Source organism: Gorilla gorilla, chromosome 4 (assembly GCF_029281585.2).
Source record: "Gorilla gorilla gorilla isolate KB3781 chromosome 4, NHGRI_mGorGor1-v2.1_pri, whole genome shotgun sequence".
Classification (NCBI taxonomy): domain Eukaryota; kingdom Metazoa; phylum Chordata; class Mammalia; order Primates; family Hominidae; genus Gorilla; species Gorilla gorilla.
Window position 1 is genome coordinate 178,718,387 of NC_073228.2, and position 22,060 is coordinate 178,740,446.

The window sequence follows — 22,060 nt, forward strand, 5'->3', positions numbered from 1 at the left end:
CCTGGGCAGCCAAGGGAGTGCTTGCACCACCCCTCCCCCAACCTCAGGCAGTGCAGCTTGCAGCAACAAAAGTGACTTCTTCCTTTTGCTTGAGGAGAGGAGGGGGAAGAGTAAAGAGGACTTTGTCTTACATCTCGGATACCAGCTCAGCCACAGTAGGATAGAGCACCAATCAGAGTCGAGAGGCCCGTATTCCAGGACCTAGCTCCTGAATTACATTTCTAGATACACCCTGGGCCAGAAGGGAATCTGCTGCCTTAAAGGAAAGAACCCAGTCCTGGCAGGATTCATCACCTACTGACTCAAGAGCCCTTGGGCCCTGAATAGCCAACAGTGATACCCAGGTAGTATGCTATGGGCCTGGAGTAAGACTCTGAGACATGCTGGTGTCAGATGAGACCCAGCACATTCCAGCTATGGTGGCAGTGGTGAGAGACTTCTTCTGCTTGAGAAAAGCAGAGGGAAAGGTAAAAGGGACTTTGTCTTGCAGCTTAGGTACCTCTTGGCCACAATGGGGTACAGCACCAAATGGGCTCTTGTGGTCACTGATTCTAGGCCTTGGCTCTTAGACAGCATTGCTGGACCTGCCCTGGGCCAGAGGGGAGCCAAGTGCCCTGAAGTTGAGTCCCAGGCCTGGAAGCATTCACCACAAGTGACTTAAGAGCCCTTGGGCCCTAAGTGAACATTGACAGTAGCCTGACAGTACTAGTGTGTGAAGTATGTGACTCAAGGCGGGGTCCCTACCCCTGCTGAAACACTACCGCCAGCCAGCAGGCTCATGCACCTTGGCCTGTTGCTCCCAGGGGTCGCCTATGCTATTCAGCCAAGGGGACCACAGTGCCTGCTGGCCCAGCTGAGCTCCGCCTAGCAAGCCTGCCTGCCTCCTCTGCCATGGACTCTCCCTCTTCTGCTTTTCCCAGCAGGAAGGGCCCGGCCTGCCCTGTGCAACCTGCAGCCCCCCAACCAGCTGAGGCTCCCCTCTTAGACTTATAAGTCTATGGCCAGTGGCATCTGGCTGCCTGCCCTCTCTGCCTCCCCCAGGATCCCTTCAGAGGGTCCTGGGCTTTCAGAGCCCCCCGAGGGGCCTCTGGCACTCACTCCAGCCATCCATCCCTTTTGGCTTCACCATCCTGATTCAAGCAGTGTTCCTTCTCTAGCAGGCCTGGTGGCTGTTGTATGGGGCTCCCCAAGGCGAGAGGTGGCCCTGGGCCAGTGGGTTGGAAGACAGGGTGACCAGAGAAGAGGGAAGCCTGAGGGGGCTGAGCATTGGTCTGAACTATGGGTGCACTGCCTGGGTGCCGTGGGAGACACCAGGGTGTCTGGGGTGGGGAGGGCGGCCACAGCCCCCAAACACTACCTGTGAGGCTCCGGTTCCTCCCTCCACCTTCCTCCCCTTTCCCTTCCAGCCCCTCTTTTCCAGGAACCTTGCCACACCCGCACCTGCACCCTGTCCCCGCTGGCCCTCCCACAGCTGCTGCAGCAGGCACAGCACGTCCTTGCTCTGCGCTTGCCTCACCAGCTCTCTGCTTGCTTTTCTCACTCTTGTTTTCCTCTGCTTTCTCTCCAACTGCCAGCCGATCGGGTCAGGCAAGTCCATCCTGTCCTGAGAGCCCCAGGCACCCCTTGACCTCTAAACAGATCCCTCCTCCCTTTCCAAGCCTGCCTGGGCAGGTGTCCTGTGACTTGACAGTGGCTCCCCCAGTCCCAAAGCCAGCCCCCTTCATCTGTGACTTAGTCCGTTGTAGTGGTAAGCTGACACATCCAGGGGTGACCGTTGCTGAAAACTTGTGCCCCTTCTGTGTGTATTGCTTGTTACCTGAATTCCAAAGTAGCCTGGGATCAAGGGTTGAATCGTTCATGATTTGCTCCATAACCTGTGTGCTTCTTATCCCAGACCAAACTAAGCTTTTTTCTAGAGTTCTACAATTTACAGTTAGTAGACAAGAGTGGTACTCAAAGATGTAGTCTCTGGACTAGCAGCATCAGCAGCACCTAAGAATTTTTTATAAGTGCAAATTCTCAGGCCCCACCCTGGACCTCATGAATCAGAAATTCCGGGGTAGGGCTCAGCAATCTGTACTGCAGTAATCCCTCCAGGTGTCCAAGGACCTCTGGCATACAGCAGATAGCAAAATGTGTTTCCTTCTGTTGGTCCTAAGCCAGGGATACTGTATGTTCTGTCTTGATATGAAAGAATGACATGCAATTGAAAGACATAAGTCTCCTTCCTACTCCCACCCTCAACCCAATGTGTTTTATTTTTATGAGTTAAATAAGAAAACAAGTGACAATCAGAGATTTAGTCTAAAAAGTATATTTACAAGTATCAGTTCTCATCCAGCCTGATCTCATACAATACCATTTACATCCTCTTACACCTAAAGTTGTAGAAAATGATCTTCAGGCACACTAGGAGTTCTACAATAAAACACCAAGTATATCAGAATGTCCAAACTTACTGGAGAATAAAAGTGGAATCAATGGCTATATTTTCAAATTGCATTCAACAGGAAATTTAAGTTTTTAATTTTTTTCACCTTCATACTTCCAAGTTAATAGAATTAAATCAGAATAGTCCATTCTTCCAAAGCCTCTAGCCAGGCAAAGTTTTACTGTATTACTTCTTGCTTTCAATGGATATAAAGCAGAGTCCTGGTAGGCACATTTTGTATACTTGCAAAGATGCAGAACTAAACAGTTCCATCTGTTCCGTAGTAAAACAAAAGTCCTGTAAACCTTGGATGGTGAGTGTAATACTTCAGCACTACCACCAAAACCTCAAATATGAAAAGATACTAAGAACACCACTAGCAAACAAAAGTGAGCTCTCAGCTGGGAGCAGTAGTTCACGCCTATAATCCCAGCACTTTGGCAAGCGAAGGTGGGAGGATTACTTGAAGTCAGGAGTTCAAGACCAGCCTAGGCAGCATAGCGAATTCACATCTCTACAAAAAAATTTAAAAATTAGTTGGGCATGGTGGCACACACTGTAGTCCTAGCTACTTGAGAGGCTGAGGTAGGAAAATCACTTGAGCTCAGGAGTTCCAGGCAGTGGTAGCTATGATCATGCCACTGCACTCCAGCCTGGGTGACAGAGCAAGATCTAGATAATTACAGTCTGCCCTGCTCCAGTTTACATTAAAATCACTAAGTTAAAATGCTTCCAATCAGCAGGATAAAAATTAAGTGAAATGTAACTTTAGAGCTTGGTCAGAAAATAGGCAATAGAGAAACAGGCACTTCCCACAAGAAGAAAAATGGCCAATAAGCATATTAAAAAGGTTCAAAAGTACTAGAAACCAAAGAAATGTAATGAAAACAGTGAGATTTTCTGCTTAGAGACCAGCAAGGAGGACAAATGGAAGGGGGAAACTGGAGCTCTGTCCTTGTTGGTGGGAGTATAAACTGAACCAATTATCCTGCAAGATAATTTGAAAATGTCTATTAAAAACCCTAAAATTGTTTTATGTTATTTTCCTCCAGAAATTCTACTTCTATGAATTCAGTCCAAAAATGCTTGCTTGAGTCAATTAAAATGTACATATAAGAAAATTTACCTCTGGGGTGGCAATGATTAACTTAATATACATCCAGCTATTATCATGATGATGCCAAGGATATATTTACCACCATAGAAATATGCCCAAAACATAATAAGTGACAAAAGACTATATATTGTGATTCTACTTTTAAAAATGTTTATATGCATAAAAAAGTATAAAAAACAACAAACCAGAATGTTTTGAGTGTCAAAATTAAAGATTTTTCTGTATATTTTATCTTCCAAATTATTATAAAAAGAATGTGATTTTCTTTATAATCTGGGAGAAGCATTATTTTCATTTATTTATATTTAAATTTCTTTTCTTTCCCTTTTTTTTTTCTCATGTATATATCACATGTAGTCTAGAGAGCTTGAATCCCTGCCTCTTGAGGTAAATCAGCCCATTTCTGTCTCTATAAATTTGCCTTTCTTGGACATTTGAAATCAATGGAATTATACGATATGTGGTCTCGTGTCTGGCTTTTTTACTTAGCTAATGTTTTTGAGGTTGGTCCATGATATATAAAATGTTTTGGTAGTTTGTTCCTTTCATTACTGAGTAGAAGCCCATTGATGTATATACCACATTTTGTCAGCTGAGCGTCTTTTAAACCTGGATTCCAACTTCCTGTGGCCTAAATGAAACCCTCTGAACACAGGACTTATAGCGGAAGCTGCTGTGCTTGTGAAAATAACTACTTATCAGAACCAGCTTTGTCATCAGGAGCCTGAAATGCTGCAGAAATTTTTTTATCATTTTGCAACTTCTTTTTTACAAGCAACTTTTGTACAACTACACGTCTGGACTTTTGAAGCATCTGATACATCATTTAATAAGTATGAGCATGTGTCTGAGTGGACAAGAAAGTGAAACCATCCATGCTACATTGCATATTTTTTCCTCCCCCAGGCTGGACCAGGGAACCTCTCAACTTTCTGGAGTATCCTGTCTCCATTGACAAAGCTGAACAGTATTAAAGATCCTGCTGCCTTTGTTAGGCAGATTTGGAGGGGAGGCCCAATAGCAAGGGTAGAGAGGAAAAAGAGAGCGGAGCTTGTGGAACAGGAAGCCTCCCGGGGTCGCGCAGGGCTCCCAGCTGTTGAGGATGTTGTGGATGGGGAAGTGCTGATCGTGTCCCGAGGCAGCCCAGCACCTCCATTGGGCCCAGAAGGTCTTGACTTTGGACGCCTACCCTGTTTCACAAGTGTTTAAAAGCTGTTTTTGCTTTTGTTATTTTCCTAAATAATCATTACCTGGTAGTTAGCAATTAATCTTTCTTTGGAAGAGGACAAGGCTTTAAAACTGAAGAACATAATTTTCATTAAAATATCAAAAATGGAAAAAAGTTACTTTGTAAACAATTTTCTATACAAACCAAATGGCAGCGGCTGAGAATCTCAATAAAATGTTAAATACATTTGCTGCTTTTAGAGAAATAAAGGAAAACGAATTAGAAGAAATAAAGAAAAAAATGCGTTTGCTAGCAGTGGTACCCTTTTGCCTAAGGTTGGGTCACTGTGCCATCATACTGTGGTGGGGGTATGTGTGGTGTATATGTGTGAAACTTTTCCTCTCAGGATGGATCATAATCTTAGTTGCAGTTTTCCTTCCCAGTAGGGTTACAATGTAGTAAAACGTGGGCTTGGAAGTGACAGACCTGAGTGAATCCACACAGCTTAAAAAAATCCAATAAAACTAACTTTTAATAATCCTGAGGTTAGTTTTTGAAACAATGGATACAATTACTTACTCTGAGCGTCTGGTTATGATTTTGAATCAATAATACATACTGTCTCCCCTCTTTTTTTTTTTTTTTTAATGGAAACAGAGGTTTCATCCAGAAAACCCCAAAACAGTGATTTTTCTTTCTTTCTTTCTTTTTTTTTAAAGACAAAGTCTCACTCTGTCGCCTAGGCTGGAGTGGAATGGTGGATCTCAGCTCACTGCAGCCTCGACCTTCCACCTCAGCCTTCCGAGTAACTGGGACCACAGGTGCCATTGCGCCCGGCTAATTTATCGTATCTTTTGTACAAATGGGGTTTTGCCATGTTGCCCAGGCTAGTCTCAAACTTCTAGGCTCAAGAGGTTCACCCACTTCGGCCTCCCAAAGTGCTGTGACTACAGGCATGAGCCACTGTGCCCAGCCTGCAGTGACTTTTTAAAACACAAGTTGAGGCCGGGCGTGGTGGCTCAGGCCTGTAATCCTAGCACTTTGGGAGGCTGCGGTGGGCGGATCACGAGGTCAGGAGTTGGAGACCATCCTGGCCAACATACATTGAAACCCCGTCTCTACTAAAAATACAAAAAATTAGCCAGCCGGGCGTGGTGGCGGGTGCCTGTAATCCTGGCTACTCGGGAGGCTGAGGCAGGAGAATGGCGTGAACCCGGGAGGCGGAGCTTGCAGTGAGCCGAGATGGCGCCACTGCACTCCAGCCTGGGCGACGGAGCAAGACTGCCTTAAAAAAAATAAATAAGTTCAAGCATCTCTTCTTAACTCCTTTAATTGGAGGTATCTCTTCTCTCTTTCTCCTCATCTTTGGCGCTCCCCAGAGTTTACTGCTGACTGGATGTACAACATATTTCAAAGTCAAAGCTGGGTGCGGTGGCTCACACCTATAATCCCAGCACTTTGGAAGTCCAGAGCAGGCAGATCGCTTGAGTCCAGGAGTTATCTAGACCAGCCTGGGCAACATGGTGAAACCTTGTTTGTATTAAAAATACAAAAAAGTGCGCGTTTCCGGGAGCGCAGCGTGGACTTGGTGTCGCCGCTTTTGGCATGGCGGCCTTTTCCGGCCCGGCTGGGCCAATCCTGTCGCTGAACCCGCAGGAAGATCCCGGGTTTCAGAAGGAGGTGGCGCAGGTTCGCAAGCGCACAACTCTGTGGGAAAAGACAACTTACTTCTGGAGTAGTCTGTGTGCGCCACCTACCTAACCTACTTAACGAAACCCGGATCTTTTCCTATTTCTCCCAAGGTGGCACTGTTTACAAGGTTCAGACTATCCCGAAATAAAAGGACTGGAAATAGCAAAGGCTATGCATTTGTGGAGTTTGAGTCTGAGTCTGTTGCCGAGATAGTTGCTGAAACAATGAACAACTACCTGTTTGGGGAAAGACTCATTTTATGCCACCTGAAAAAGTACAGAAAGAAATCTTTAAAGACTGTAATATTCCATTTAAACAGCCATCACATCCATCAGTGAAACGGCATAATCAGAATCGGCATTTACACAAAAGCTGCGGATGGAGGGGCGATTTAAAAAGAAAGAAAGATTACTCCAGAAGAAATTAGCCTAAAAAAGAATTGATTATGATTTTCCTTCCTTGATTTTACAGAAAACGGAAAGTACTGCAAAATCAAATTATCGGACGTCTACAAAAGGCCAGGTTTTACGTAAGAAGAAGAAAAAGGTTTCAGGCACTCCTGACACGCCTGTGAAGACTGTGGATACCCTGAGCCCCACACCGGTTTGTACATCAACATTTTTGGGGAGATGAAAATCTGAAGTGGCTGAAATGAATGATGATGACGAGGAAAATGAAATAGTTTTCAAACAGCCCATATCCTGTGTAAAAGAAGAAATACAAGAGACTCAAACACCTATACATTCACAGAAAAAAAGACGAAGGAAAAGCAATCAGTGATTTTCAATGTATTATATATAAGATTTCTTCTGAAAAATATAATATTTTGATAAGAAAAAATACAAAAAAATTAGCTGGGCATGGTGGCTCATGCCTGTAGTCCCAGCTACTCGGGAGGCTGAAATGGGAGGATCACCTGAGCCCAGGAAGTTGAGGAAGCAGTGAGCCGTGATCGCGCCACTGCACTCCAGCCAAGTCAAGTCATTACATTTATCTTAACCTATTCTAGGCTGGCTTAAGAGGGATTTGTATTAAGAATACAATAGGCAATCTCACAGACATCTAAGTACAGAACTCAAAATACGACCACAGCATGGGAGGACTGGGCTGGGAGGTTATTTTTCTCTCCTGCGTGCTTTCACTCTGGACTTCTGCTCCATGCTTGTGCTTTGCTCTGCAGATGGTCCAGGCTTCTCCAGCCTCTGAGGCTTTGGCTTGCCCTGGCAGTACCCCTGGTCCCAGTGTTACTGGATCTTTCCATACAGATGCTTCTCTGCAAAAAATCTATCGAACACTCTCTGTATCATTTCCAATTAGCAGGATAGAGAATCTGATCTGCCTAGCAGTGGGGGTGGGAGTTCCCTAGTTGTCCCTCGATTTGTAGTACTGCCCTTTCCAAAGACTTGAGAAGGGGCCAGATATCCAAAAAGAGAGTGTGGGTGGGGAATCAGTAATACAGTCTACTTCGACAAGAAAGTATAAAGTAGAGGCGTTGGCTCACGCCTGTAATCCCAGAACTTTGGGAGGCTGAGGCAGGCGCATCACTTGAGCTCAGGAGTTTGAGACCAGACTGGGCAACATGGCAAAAACCCATCTCTACTAAAAATACAAAAAATTAGCTGGGCGTGGCGGCACATGCCTGTAGTCCCAGCTACTTAGGAGGCTGAGGTGAGAGGATTGCTTGAGCCCAGGAAGTCGAGGCTGCAGTGAGCTGAGATCACAATGCCACTGCATTCCGGCCTGGGTGACAGAGCAAGACTCTGTCTCAAAAAAAAAAAAAAAAAATGTTTAAAGTGGAAGCATCTGTATGCATGATTGAAGTCATGCTTCCCATATATTTTTTCCACCTTGCCTTTTTTCTGTCTAAAACACTGTATCTTAAGCTTTTTCCCTATGTTATCAAGTAGTCATAAGCATTATTTTAATGGTTGTATCAGAATCCATGATCTGGACTCATTGTCACTTATCCGTCTGCAGTTGCTGGAGATGCTGCCCTTTCTGCCACACTCAGTCACCCTTCTGACCTTGCTCTGTGTCCAGTTATTTACTAATACACATACTGGTCATTTAGGACTTAAAGTTAAGAATAAATAGTTATCATAGTACCTAACGTGTCAAAAAGAATGTAGCTTCCTAAAAATAGAATGGCTTGGTGGTTATGACAATTTTAAAGTAAAATGGACAAATTGTTATTTAAATTAACGTTTTGCTTTCTTCTTGTATCTATTTTTCACTTCTCTGTCATTTTCATGCATAAAGTTTCATTTGGAAGGAGTTTTATTTCAAAATAGAAATAGACATGAGAATGGGAACTCTGAAAGGTTCAACCTTCTAGTCATTAGTTTCCTAAAACTGTCACAAAAGCTACTTACAGTCAATCATGATTGGCCTGTATTGAAAGTGCGTTAACATTATGTACAACTTAAGCACTATACTTTCTATCAGATACGGACAAATAGGTAGTGTGTTTGGAAAAGTATTGGGCTAGGAGTCAGGAAGCTTGACTGTTAGTCCCAACCCTGCTTCTTCAGCTGAGCACCCCTAGGCAATAATTCAGCAGCTATTTCTTAAGTACCTAATGAGTTTCAGGCTTTGTAGTTGGGCTGGGAATATAGACAATCATGCATTCATGATTCTCCAAGCTCCCTTCCTCACCCCAGCTCACAGTGAGCTCTCTTATGCGTTGTGTAAATTTGTCTTCTAACAGGCCCCAACTCTCTCCCCAGCCTGCTTCCCAGGGCAGTTGTGAGGATCAAAAGAGAGAGAATATGTGTGAAAGCAAATTGTAAATGATTTTAAAATGCAATAAAAATATTATTTAAAGATCCTTAGAATTTTAAACAAACGGTACATTAACCTGAGTTCTTTTTTTTTTTTTTTTTTTTGAGACAGAGTCTCGCTCTGTCGCCCAGGCTGGAGTGCAGTGGCGTGAACTCGGCTCACTGCAAGCTCCGCCTCCCGGGTTCATGCCAGTCTCCTGTCTCAGCCTCCCGAGTAACTGGGACTACAGGCGCCAGCCACAACATCTGGCTAATTTTTGTATTTTTAGTAGAGACGGGGTTTCACCATGTTAGCCAGGATGGTCTCGATCTCCTGACCTCGTGATCCACCCACCTTGGCCTCCCAAAGTGCTGGGATTACAGGCATGAGCCACCGCGCCCGGCCTTGTAAGTTGTACAATGGACCACTGATATGGTTGAAAATCTTGGCTTGATTATTCTCCAAGACAATGATACCATGGTTTGTGTGATTAATTTTCTAAAATTGCCAGCCAAAAAACACCAAAACCTTTTTTGAGTTGAATGACTGGATCAGTCAAAGGAAAGTTGACCGTATAATGGAGAAATGTTTTCTGTGTTCACTAACAGCTTGCCTTTGTTTGATTCCAGCTGCAGCATATCATGAGTGATGAGATCTGTGTGCAAGTGACTGTCCTTTATGTGGCAGAAAATAATAATGGGGCCACCGGAGGCCAGCCAAACACACAGAACTCAAGGAGCCTCCTGGAGTCAACGTGTCAGCAGAAAGCCGAGCAGCTAATGTCAGATGAGAAATGCTTTAAGGTGAGAGTTGCTCATGTAGTCAAAGACCTTGCTGGTGACAATGTCAGTAGTTAGGATTCTCTGAACCAGAAGTTAAAGCCAGGGTACTTTGACCCCGTGATTCTACTCCTGGAACTTTTTAGAGTTCCTAATGAGTTCCCCAGAGAAATACAAAGTGGAAGTAACTATTTTCCTGAACAATCTACTTTGTTTCTTCCTTGCCTTAAAACAAACAAACAAACAAAAAAACTAGTGATATATGATTTTTACAATTTTCTATTCTTCTTTTTCTCTGAACATTTTTCATAGTACGCTTTGTAAATATTATTGTTAGAAAAATGTTGGTACATGAAATCCATGGTCATGGTCATTATGGAAAAGAAAACATAGGCCTGGCACACATGGCTCACACTTGTAATCCCAGCACTCTGGGAGGCCGAGGTGGGTGGATCGCTTGAGACCAGCTTGGGCAACATGGCAAAACCCCATCTCTACAAAAAATACAAGAATACAAAAATTAGCCAGGCCTGGTGGCGTGCACCTGTAGTCCCAGCTACTCAGGAGAACGAGGTAGAAGGATTGCTTGAGTCTGGGCTGGGAGGTCGAGGCCGTGGTGAGCCCTGATCATGTCACTGCACCCCAGCCTGGGTGACAGAGCAAGACTCTCTTCCAAAAAAATAAAAAGGAAAGAAAAATGCAGATAACCAGAAAAAGTCATCTTAGAATTCTTTCCTGAAATTATAATTGATGACATTTCTAAACTTCTCTCTGCTTGAGTATATAGTTTGAAAGAGTTTATACTGGACAAAATGGTCTTTAACTTTTTTTTTTTTTTTTTTTTTTTGGAGACAGGGTCACACTCTGTTGCCCAGGCTGAAGTGCAGTGGCATGATCTTGGCTCACTGCAACCTCTGCCTCCTGGGTTCAAGCAATTCCCATGCATCAGCCATCCTAATAGCTGGGATTACAGTCATGCACCACCACGCACAGCTAATTTTTATATTTTTAGTAGATATGTGGTTTCGTTATGTTGGCCAGGCTGGTCTCAAACTCCTGGCCTCAAGTGATCTGCCCACCTCAGCCTCTCAAAGTGCTGGGATTACAGATGTGAGCCACTGCATCTGACCTGAAATGGTCTTTAAAGTATTTTTGCTCAATTAGCAACACTTCTGGATCTTTAATGTCTTTTGTATCGGTATTTGATAGTCACTTTATAGAGAATTAATGTCTGTATTGTTGGACATTTAGGTTGCTTCCAATTTTTCACCATTATAATGGATAATTATAAAAGCAAGTAGTTGGAAACAACCTAGACGTCCAACCCACTACGGGGATTGGTTAATGACATCCTGTTATGAATACTGGAGACATATTTTGCGGTTTTTAAAAATAAATCACAGATGCCAGGTGCAGCGGCTCACGCCTATAATCCCAGCACTTTGGGAGGCCGAGGCGGGTGGATCACGAGGTCAGGAGATCGAGACCATCCTGGCTAACATGGTGAAACCCTGTCTCTACTAAAAAATACAAAAAAAAATAGCCGGGCATGGTGGCGGGTGCCTGTAGTCCCAGCTACTCGGGAGGCTGAGGCAGGAGAATGGCATGAACCCGGGAGGCGGAGCTTGCAGTGAGCCGAGATCGAGGCACTGCACTCCAGCCTGGGCGACAGAGCGAGACTCTGTCTCAAAAAAAAAAAAAAAAAATCATAAATTGTGAAAATACAGGGTCTGCCCCCCTTCAAATCTATTTTGTAAATAACTGTATTTGTGTGTATATATTATGTTATTGTCAGGTTGTAAGCTTTACTAGCAGAGGGGAATTTTTAAAGCTTCAAAAGAACACTGAGTTAGATCTAGCTTCTGGCTCTGTGTGTTTATTGACTACTAGTGTGCCTTGAGAAATCAGAACTCTCTGAATTTCAGTTTTCTCTCTGTATAGAATGAAGAAGGTTGAAATAAAAAATTCTCAAGTTTCCTTCCAGGCTCTGATCTCCTGCATGTGATTCTGAAAGTTACCTTGTCCGCAGGAAGCCCTTAGCGTAAGGGCACTGAGAATCTCAGGGTTCTGAAAGGGGAGATCCATGTGCCATCACCATTGATAGTTGTTTTGTGCAAAACATGCTTTGCTTGCCTCTATTGGTGTGTTGCTTTTAAATATGAATTTTTTTAATCCCACAAATAATATTAGCAGAACTCAGAATTTCAAGAACTTCATATAAATTTGTGGCATTTATAATAAATTTTTGTTTTGTTTTTGAGACAGGGTCTCACTGTGTCACCCAGGCTGGAGTGCATGGTTCACTGCAGCCTCCGCCTCGCAGGCTCAAGCAATCCTCCCCCTTCAGCCTTCCAAGTAGCTGGGACCACAGGTGTGACCCACTACACCTGGCTAATTTTTGTATTTTTAGTAGAGATGGGATATTGCCATGTTGCCCCAGGCTGGTCTCAAACTCCTGGACTGAAGTGATCCACCTGTCTTAGCCTCCCCAAAGTGCTGGGATTTCAGTCATGAGCCATCACACCTGGTCCAACACTTCTTAATATCTTTTTTGTGTGTGTGCCTTATTCTAAGGCATATTTAGATTTCTTGTGTAGTCTTTTTTTTTTTTTTTTTTTTTGAAACAGAGTCTCACTCTGTCACCCAGGCTGGAATGCAATGGCGCGATCTCGGGTCACTGCAACTTCTGCCTCCTGGGTTCATGCAGTTCTCCTGCCTCAGCCTCCTGAGTTACAGGCACGCACCACCACGCCCAGCTAATTTTCTGTATTTTTAGTAGAGACAGGGTTTCATCATGTTGCCCAGGCTGGTCTCGAACTTCTGAGCTCAGGCAACCCACCTGGCTCGGCCCCCCAAAGTGTTAGGATTACAGGCGTGAGCCACGATGCCCAGCCATTTGTTTAGTCTTTATTGCAGAATCAATGCAATCATTGGTTTTTGTTGTGTTTGATATTTTCTATTTAACTTTGGTATGAAAAGTTTTCTTTGTTGACCTTTTTTGTTTCATTTTTTTGATACGCAGTTTCACTCTTGTCACCAAGGCTGGAGTGAGCTGGTGAGATCTCATCTCACCCTAACCTCTGCGTCCCAGGTTCAAGCAATTCTCCTGCCTCAGCCTCCCAGGTAGCTGGAATTACAGGTGTGCACAACCACGCCCAGCTAATTTTTGTATTTTTTTAGTAGAGACGGGGTTTCAGCATGTTTGCCAGGCTGCTCTTGAACTCCTGACCTCAGCTGATCCAACCGCCTCGGCTCCCAAAAGTGCTGGAATTACAGGTGTGAGCCACCATGCCCAGCACACCCCCCCTTTTTTTTTAAACAATGTTAACTTGCTTGCATCTTTGTATTGCGTCCTAGAAGTGGGATTTTCTTTCTTTCCTTTCTTTCTCTTTCTTTTCTTCCTTCCTTCCTTCCTTCCTCCCTTCCTTCCTTCCTTCCTTCCTTTCTTTCTTCCTTCCTTTCTTCCTTCCTTCCTTTCTTTCCTCCTTTCCTTGTTTCCTTCCTTCTTTTTTTTGATGGAGTCTCGCTCTGTCACCCAGACTAGAGTGCACTGCAAGCTCCACCTCCCGGGTTCATACCATTCTCCTGCCTCAGCCTCCCGAGTAGCTGGGACTACAGGCACCCACCACCATGCCCGGCTAATTTTTTGTATTTTTGGTAGAGACAGGGTTTCACCGTGTTAACCAGGATGTAGAAGTGGGATTTTCAGTGGACAGAGCACTGACATTTTGTGGTTCTGGCTACAAGTGCCATATTTCTTTCTGACAAACAAAATATTTGTTTTGTAAAACATTCTAACTCGCATTGATTATTATTTTAGCAAATTCTAGAAGTTTGAAACATGGTCACACCTGTAGTCTGAGCACTTTAGGAGGCCGAGGAGGGCAGATCACCTGAGGTCAGGAGTTCAAGACCAGCCTCGCCAACATGGTGAAACCCCATTTCTACTAAAAATACAAAAATTAGCCAGGTGTGGTGGCACATGCCTGTAATCCCAGCTACTCAGGAGGCTGAGACAGGAGAATTGCTTGAACCCAGGAGGCAGGGGTTGCAGTGAGCCAAGGCCACAGTGCTACTGCACTCCAGCCCGGCTGACAGAGCAAGACTCTGTCTCAAAAAAAAAAAAAAAAAAAAAAAGAACAGAAAAAAAAAAAGAAAAGAAAAAGAAATACCATCTTACAGCCATCAGAATGGCTATTATTAAAAAGTCAAAAAAACAACATATGCCGGTGAGGTTGTGGAGAAAAAGGAACACTTTTACACTGTTGGTGGAAGCGTAAATTAATTCAGCCATTGTGGAAGACAGTATGGTGATTCCTCAAAGACCTAGAGGCAGAAATACCATTTGACCCCACAATCCCATTACTGGGTATATACCCAAAGGAATATAATATATCTATTATATAGATACATGTATGCCGTGTCCATTGCAGCACTAGTCACAATAGCAAAGACATGGAATCAACCCAAATGCCCATCAGGGATAGGCTGGATTAAGAAAATGTGGTACATATACACCATGGAATACTATGCAGCCATATAAAGGAATGAGATCATGTCCTTTGCAGGGACATGGATGGAGCTGGCAGCCATTGTCCTCAGCAAACTAACGCAGGAACGGAAAACCAAATACCCCACGTTCTCACTTATACATCAGAGCTGAATGATGAGAACACATGGACACAGTGGGGAGGGAACAACACACACTGTTGGATAGTGTGGGGGTGGAAGGAGGAAGAGGATCAGGAAGAATAGGTAATGCATGCTGGGCTTAACACCTAGGTGATGGTTCGACAGGTGCAGCAAACCACCATGGCGCACGTTTACTGTGAAACAACCCTGCACATCCTGCGCATGTATCCCTGAACTTAAAAGATGGAAATCAAAATAAAATTTAAAAATAAAGATGAAAATAGATAAATGTGTCAGAATAATTGGTATCAATTGTTTAATTATAAGTGGCATTTTGTTATAAGTCAAGCATTAGTAGAATTGGTTTTGTTGATTAGATCTCCTTTGAGTAAAATGATTAAAAACAACATTTTTTTAAACCTGAAAATCTGAGGATCGATTTTGGGCTGTGATAACACCCCAATCCATTGCCCCACAATGACCTTCTAGAACTTTTCATCTGGCCCCTTTGACATCTAATTATAAATTCCCATCCTGAGATGAGGTTGAAATTAAAGCACTCATATCACTCATATATATGTAATATATATATTATATACACACATATTATATGCATACATTATACATATATTACATATATACTACGTATAATACATGCATATTATATGTGTTTTATATATATATAAATAAAAATTTTGTGAAGAATGCTTGATGTAATTATGTTATCTAGTTGTTCTCCACTACACTTTTGGGGGACTGTCCTTGGGTAGTGTGGTGGATGTTATTTACTTAGAAATAAAGAATTCCATGGTCATATTTGGAAGGGTTATTCATCACGGTTCTTTGGTTTACAAATGGCTGAATCCAGCTCAAAATGCCTTAAGCTTAAAGGTTTATGTAACTACAAGACCCAGGGGTCCCTCTGGAGCAGCCCAATTCAGAGGCACAAACCAGGTCATCCAAACTTAGCCCTAGTCATTTTTGTGGTTCTGTTTTCTTTATTACTTTCTTCAAATACTGTGTTCTTTCATGACCCCATACCCTCTGCCTAGATTCACCTTCCCTTCCTGCCTGGCAAATTCCTACTTACCCTTTAAAGCCCAGGTCAAATACTACCACTACTTCATATATTTTTCTGACTGTCAGCCCCATCTTAGTCTGTTTTTGCTGCTATAACAAAATGCCTAGAACTGGGCAATTAATGTACAATGGAAATTTATTTCTCACACTGCTGGAGACTGGGGAGTCCAAGATAAGGTGCCTGCAGATTTGGTGTCTGGTGAGGTATCTCTCCATATAAAATGGTGCTTTGCATGCCTGTAGTCCCAGCTACTCAGGAGGCTGAGGCAGGAGAATTGCTTGAACCCAGGAGGCGGAGGTTGCAGTGAGCTGAGATCATGCCACTGCACTCCAGCCTGGGTGACAGAATGAGACTCTATCTCAAAAACAAACAAACAAACAAACAAATAAAAATCCCCACAATGGTCCTTTGTTGTTCCACCCTCTGGAGGGGACAAAAGCTGTGTCTCATGTGGTGGAAGGGTGGAAGTGGGAGGCGGCACTCTGAAGCCTCTGTATAAGAACGTGAATCCCATTCATGAGGGCAGAATCCTCATGGCCTAATCACTTTGCCCTACCTCTTAATACCATCAACTGGAAAATTAAGTTCTGACATGTAAATTTTGGAGGGACATCTACCTTCAAACCATATTAGGCTCCATGCAAAAATAATTGCTCTTTTGACAGCATCACTAAAGCCATTTGTTCATACTCTAGACAACACTAATTGAGTTATATTACAGGCTTTCATTCGTTTGTTTTGTCTTCTAATCACATGTGTAGAGAGATGGAGGGCTCCCCAAATCTGTGTTTCTCTTCTTTATCCTGGCCACATTTGTGTCAATTACATTTCCCAGCCCCCTTGCAGTTAGGTAAGGCCATGGAATTGAGTTCTTATCCCACCAAATTGCAGGCCATTTTCAGACTAGGCCCCCTAAACCTCCCACACAATTGTCTACACTGTCCCTCTCCTTTGACCTGTGGCCAGGTGTAGAGAATCTGGGTGAGCACCTTCCATCCTAGAAGATGGTAGAGCCACTGTGTGGAGGGATACTGAATCCCTGAGTGACCGCATGGAACAGAGCAACATTTCACTTAGCCCACATTGAGGTATACCATGAGTGAGAAATCAATCTTTATTATGCCATAATACTATATTTATCACATCAAGACACCTTTTAATTATTAATGTCTATATCGTATAACAAGCCATATCAAAGCTTAGTGGCTTCAACCAACCATTTTTAAACACACACAATTCTGCGTGTAGGCTGGGCTTAGCTGGGCAGTTCCCCTGCTGGTCTTGCTGCTGCTGGTTAATCATCAGCTGGTGGGTTGGCTGGGGGCTGGGTCCAGTTGGGACACTGGAACACTGGCCTTCTCCCTCTTTTCATGTAGTTACAGGACCTCTCTCCCTCCCTGTGGTTTCTCCATGGGACCCTTCACTGGCCTCTCTACCAGCATACCTAGACTTCAATGGAGTCTCCCAAGAATGCAAAAGTGGAAGCTGCCAAGCCTTCTTAAGGAAGAAAGGACACAGCATCACTTCCATTGCATTCTATGGGCTAAGGCAAGTCAAAGGACCAGCTTAATTCAAGGAAAGAGGGCTATGTGAAAGTTCAATATGGGGAGGTGTGGCTTTTGGAGGCTATTGATGTAACAGACCCTCACAACCACTGAGATGAGGGACTTGTTTGTTATAGCAGCTGCCTATACTGACTAATCAACACCAGTAGCTCAGCGTTTCCCAAACTTCATCGATATCCTACTGCCCTCACTATTTTTGCACTATGTACCATTTTGAATATTACTTACAAAATGTTTCTTTTAATCAATGAACTTGAAATATAAATTTATTGAAAAATAAACTTTGTGTCAGCACTGCAAGTGAAAGGTTAGAAGTGTAATTATATTATTATTCCATTATCATTAAAGTAAGTCCATAACTATTAAAATGGTCTATCAACATAGCCCTTCAAACCATCTCCCTGTCATCAGGGATGGGCCCAGCCCCTGGAGAGGAGATTATAGAGATGCTTGATAATTTTGGTTAAACTCAATTTTGTAGAATTCAAATCTGCGTCTCTATAAGTTATACCCACCAGATTCCATGAAACCCAATCTGATTCCCCCTCTCTCTGACTGCCCTTCGATATCTGGCGAGTTTTCAAGGGAATTTTCCACTCCCTGAACATTCCACTTTCTTCAACATATCCTGTTTCCTTGAAGCATTCTAACAATGAGCAAAAAAATAGTCCATTAAAATGCCTGAACCACCCCAAAATACCAAAGACAACCCTTCTCTCTTTTCTATATTTGCCCTCTGGGCTTGTTCAGAGCCCAGGAGCAAGATGGCAGGCGGGCAGGTGTGGGTTGTTTCTCTGTGGGGATGACAATGTGTTCATCTCAAGACCACCTGTTTCTGTAACAACCATGGGCGTGACCTTCTCTGTGTCACATGTGCTCACGTGTCCCAAGAGCTTGGAGGCATAGCTCCAGAATCCACAGCAACCCTCTGCAGGGCTCTTGTTCCAAATGGTTCCCACTCTGTAGAGTTGCGCCCACACCTCCTTCAGCCCTTTGTTCATGGATCTCCATTTCTTCTTTCCTTCTCTCTCTTCCCCTCTCATTCTTTTTTATTTTTTTTTATGATTGAGGCTCTCCCTTTCCTTAGCTTCTAAGTATTCAGAGTAAATCTGAAACTCAGAACATACTTACCTACTGTTTTTTTGTAAATGACAAGGTCCATGCCTCTGCTTTCATAACACTGCAGAAATGGTAATGGCTTAATTGGAATGTTCTAGAAAGGGGATCTCTGAACACTGGGCAGCCAAGCACTAAGGGCCTGGGAAATTTTCTAAGTGAAAGGGAGTCATTGAACAGTTTCCAATTTGCCTTTGTTTCTGATTCCAAAGAGAACCTAATTTAATTTCTAACCCAGAGACCTTGGAAGTTTGGCTGGAAAAGTGCCAAGGAAAATTCCCTCACAAAAACCTAATTCATAGGGTCCTGCGGTTATGGCTCTTTGAGGCAACTGACAGTAAAATATAAGAGGACCTCATTCTTCAAGGGGTGCTGCATACGGGTATGCCCCCCAAGGGCACCAGACCTCCCATAAAGCCCAGCCGGGTCCACCAGCCTCATGGACCACACAGGCCTGGGGGTGAATCCTGTCCCCACCACACATGGTTGTGCAGTTTCAGGCAAACATTCTCCTGGGTCCTTACAGTAACTTGACTTTAGGTGTCGTGTGCTTTGAGTGCTGAAATGCAGCAGTTTTCAAAGTTTGTTTGACTTCAGAATCCTCCATACTTGGTATAAATGCAGGTTCCTGGGCCCCACTCCAGTTTTGGTTCCATGGGGCTGGGGGCCTGAGAGTCTGCATGGCCATGGTCACCTTAGGCACCTTAGGTAGTGCTGAGGGAGGCGGTTCCAGATCAAATTTGGAGAAATTTGAGTCTAATGTGTGTCCCCCTCCATGGGGACTTGAAACTTTGCCAGCAAGTCTTATTCTTACATCTACTGTGTGATGGACAGTGAACTAGAACTGGAACAAAGAAATAAAGGCAGGAAAAAGCAAGCTCTCAGCTTGCAGGGGACAAGCCCATAACACAAACATTCACTCTCAAAGCCTGCTTGGAAGGAGCCCTTTCCCACCTGGAAGAACGGGACGGGTGGGTCAGTGTGGCGCTGGTGCCCTCTAGTGGTCATGTGGAAACCACCGGCACATCCCTCTGTGAATCTTCCATTTCTGCTTCCCTTCAAATATCACCAAGGGCCATGACGGCCCCTTTCTATTGGTAGCAAATGGATTTGATCTGTGCCACCTCTTGATACAGGCAGCTGAGTGAGGCGGGAATCTCAGAAATCTTGGGGTCAAAGATACCTGAGTTCTAAGTCTTTTTCCATCACTCGCTGTATCACCTGTACAAGCCATTTAACTTTTCTGAGTCTGGTTTTTCTGATCTGTAAACCATGCAAAACGAAAGAACAATATTCCACCACTAGGAGATCGTGAACTCATTCTGCATTCTCCCTCCTGTGCTTTTTTCCCCACAGTTTAGGGTCCACCATTTGTCCCGAGGGGCCTAGAGAATGGCCCTCCCCAGACAGGGCTGAGAAGACTGGGGAACCCTCAGTAAACGTAATAGGCAGAGTTGGTTTCCTCAAATGGAGACTGGTCCCTGTGCACCCCTGAAATGGCTCCTGTGAGGATCCACGCCCTTGTTCAGAGATGGGGCCCCAGTCCTGGCAGCTGGCTCAGCTCTACCCTCTTCCTCCAGCCTCTAGCCCGTGCAATGTCTTCTGTAGTCTGGGCAGCTGAGAAATTTGATTTCCAAGTGTGCATCAAAATTTTTCTGCTTTATACTTGTCACTGGCTTTGAGCTTAAAAGACATAAATGTGAGACTTTGGTTCTCTGATTGCACAGTGACCTCCACCACCCAAGGCGGGGGTACTCCCTCAGAGCTGTCAGATGGAGACTGGGCAGCATAGCCCTCAGGGCATGAGGGAACATTTTACTGAGCGCAGAGAAAGCACATCAGTTGATAACTTTGAAATATCCTTGCACACATGCGGATAGAAATGCCACATTGCAGAGACATTCTGAGGGTGAGACTTGACAAGGCACAGGGCTGGCATAGGACGGGCACTCCACTCTCTTTTCCTTAAAAAAATTGCTCAGTAGATGCACACTGTTTTTGACTTCACATGGAAGTTTCTTTTGTTGTTCTCTTTCGGTAATCACATAGAGGCATAAAACTGCTATGGAGGCTTTTGCAAACTGGAAATTTTATTTGTTCTGCAATGGGCCAGACATTCTTCTAGGAGTAGGGAAAACAGCAGGAAAATCTATATTCCTGTCCCATAGAGTTCTCAATCCAGTTGCAGGTAACAGGCAGCCAGCACTGGTAAGCATGGCAAACAGCAGGTGCTGGGAAGTGCTAGGAAAAAAAGCCAGGGAGAAGGGATGGGGTCAGGCAGCCTCTGACAAGGCCACAAAGGAGCTAAGGCCTGTGTGAGGTCAGGGGCTGAGCATCTGGGGTATTCCAGGGCATTCCAAGTCTGAGTCTACAGTGTCTTTACCATCCCAAAGCCCAGCTGTTTAATTTGGCCACTAGTGACCAAGTCACTGATATGTTCACATAGGTTCTGGCCTGAGGTTTCTCAGCCACCTGGCAAGAAATGCAGCTATTGAGCAAGGCCCCCTGCCTGCAGGACCCAGTGCTAAGAGTGGGGTCACCACCATCACCATGACGACTTCTGCCGCTCTTGTCCTCTTCTCCCCTAAAGAGGTTAAGGGCAACGTGCAAGGAATTTAGCCTGGAGTCCATGTGGCCAGCATGGCCCAGCATGTGCAGGGCCCTCTTGCAGTATGATGCCTGGCAGGGGTGCACAGGGGTGGTCCCAAGCACGCCCAGCTCCCTCTTGCCTGGGGCCTTGGCACTTGAGGCTCCTCTGCCTGGAATTCTCTGACCCTGGGTTTTCCACAGCTGGTTCCCTTGCATACTTCAGATCTTACTCCAAATGTCACCTCCCCAGAGACAATGCAGCTGCAGCTGACCCTACTGCACTCTCCACTCCATGGCCTGTTTATTTCCCTTACAGCTCTCAGCAGGGCTTGAAAGCTTTGTGTTCATTTCTACCCTCTGCACTAGGCGGGCAGTTCCTTAGACACAGTATTCATCAGTCCTCATCCCCTCTGTATCCCCAGGCCACAGGGGACAATCCCACAACACAAACAGTCACTCTCAAAGCCCAGGTCACCCTTGACTTTTATTCCCTTCCCCACGAGTCTTGATTTTCTTTGAGGTTTCTTTAAAAAAGAAAATACAGTGTCTCACGCCTGTCATCCCAGCACTCTGGGAGGCTGAGGCAGGCCAATCACCTGAAGTTGGGAGTTTGAGACCAGCCTGACCAAAATGGAGAACCTTGTCTCTACTAAAAATACAAAATTAGCCGGGTGTGGTGGTGCACGCCTGTAATCCCAGCTACTCGGGAGGCTGAGGTAGAAGAATCACTTGAACCTGGGAGGCGGAGGTTGTGGTGAGCCGAGATCACGCCACTGCATTCCAGCCCTGGCAACAAGAGTGAAACTCTGTCTCAAATAAATAAATAAAAAAATACAACTATATAACAGCAAAAGAGAAAAATTTGAATAAACAATTCCCCTACTTTAAACATATTTCACAGGCTCTTTGTTCCTCCCTCCATGTGCAGCTGTGCTGCTCTCATGAGTTTTGTGCCATTTGGTAACCGGTGTGCTTTAAGCAAATGTTCCTTAGGCCCTTTTTCATGTTTTTACAAACTTCTCATACATATATTAATCATTCTAAACGCCTCCATCATATTCTGGGACTAGATACAGTTTTTTTTTGCACCTTGTGTGTGTGGGTGATTGTTTGTACTGTACATAGAGCCA

The 22,060-nt window shown here is 44.3% G+C and overlaps 1 pseudogene; it reads left to right on the top strand.

The window, feature by feature from the left end:
- The first annotated feature begins 6,321 nt into the window (after positions 1-6,321).
- Positions 6,322-7,188, top strand: LOC101132411 (MKI67 FHA domain-interacting nucleolar phosphoprotein-like; annotated as a pseudogene).
- Positions 7,189-22,060: the final 14,872 nt, after the last annotated feature.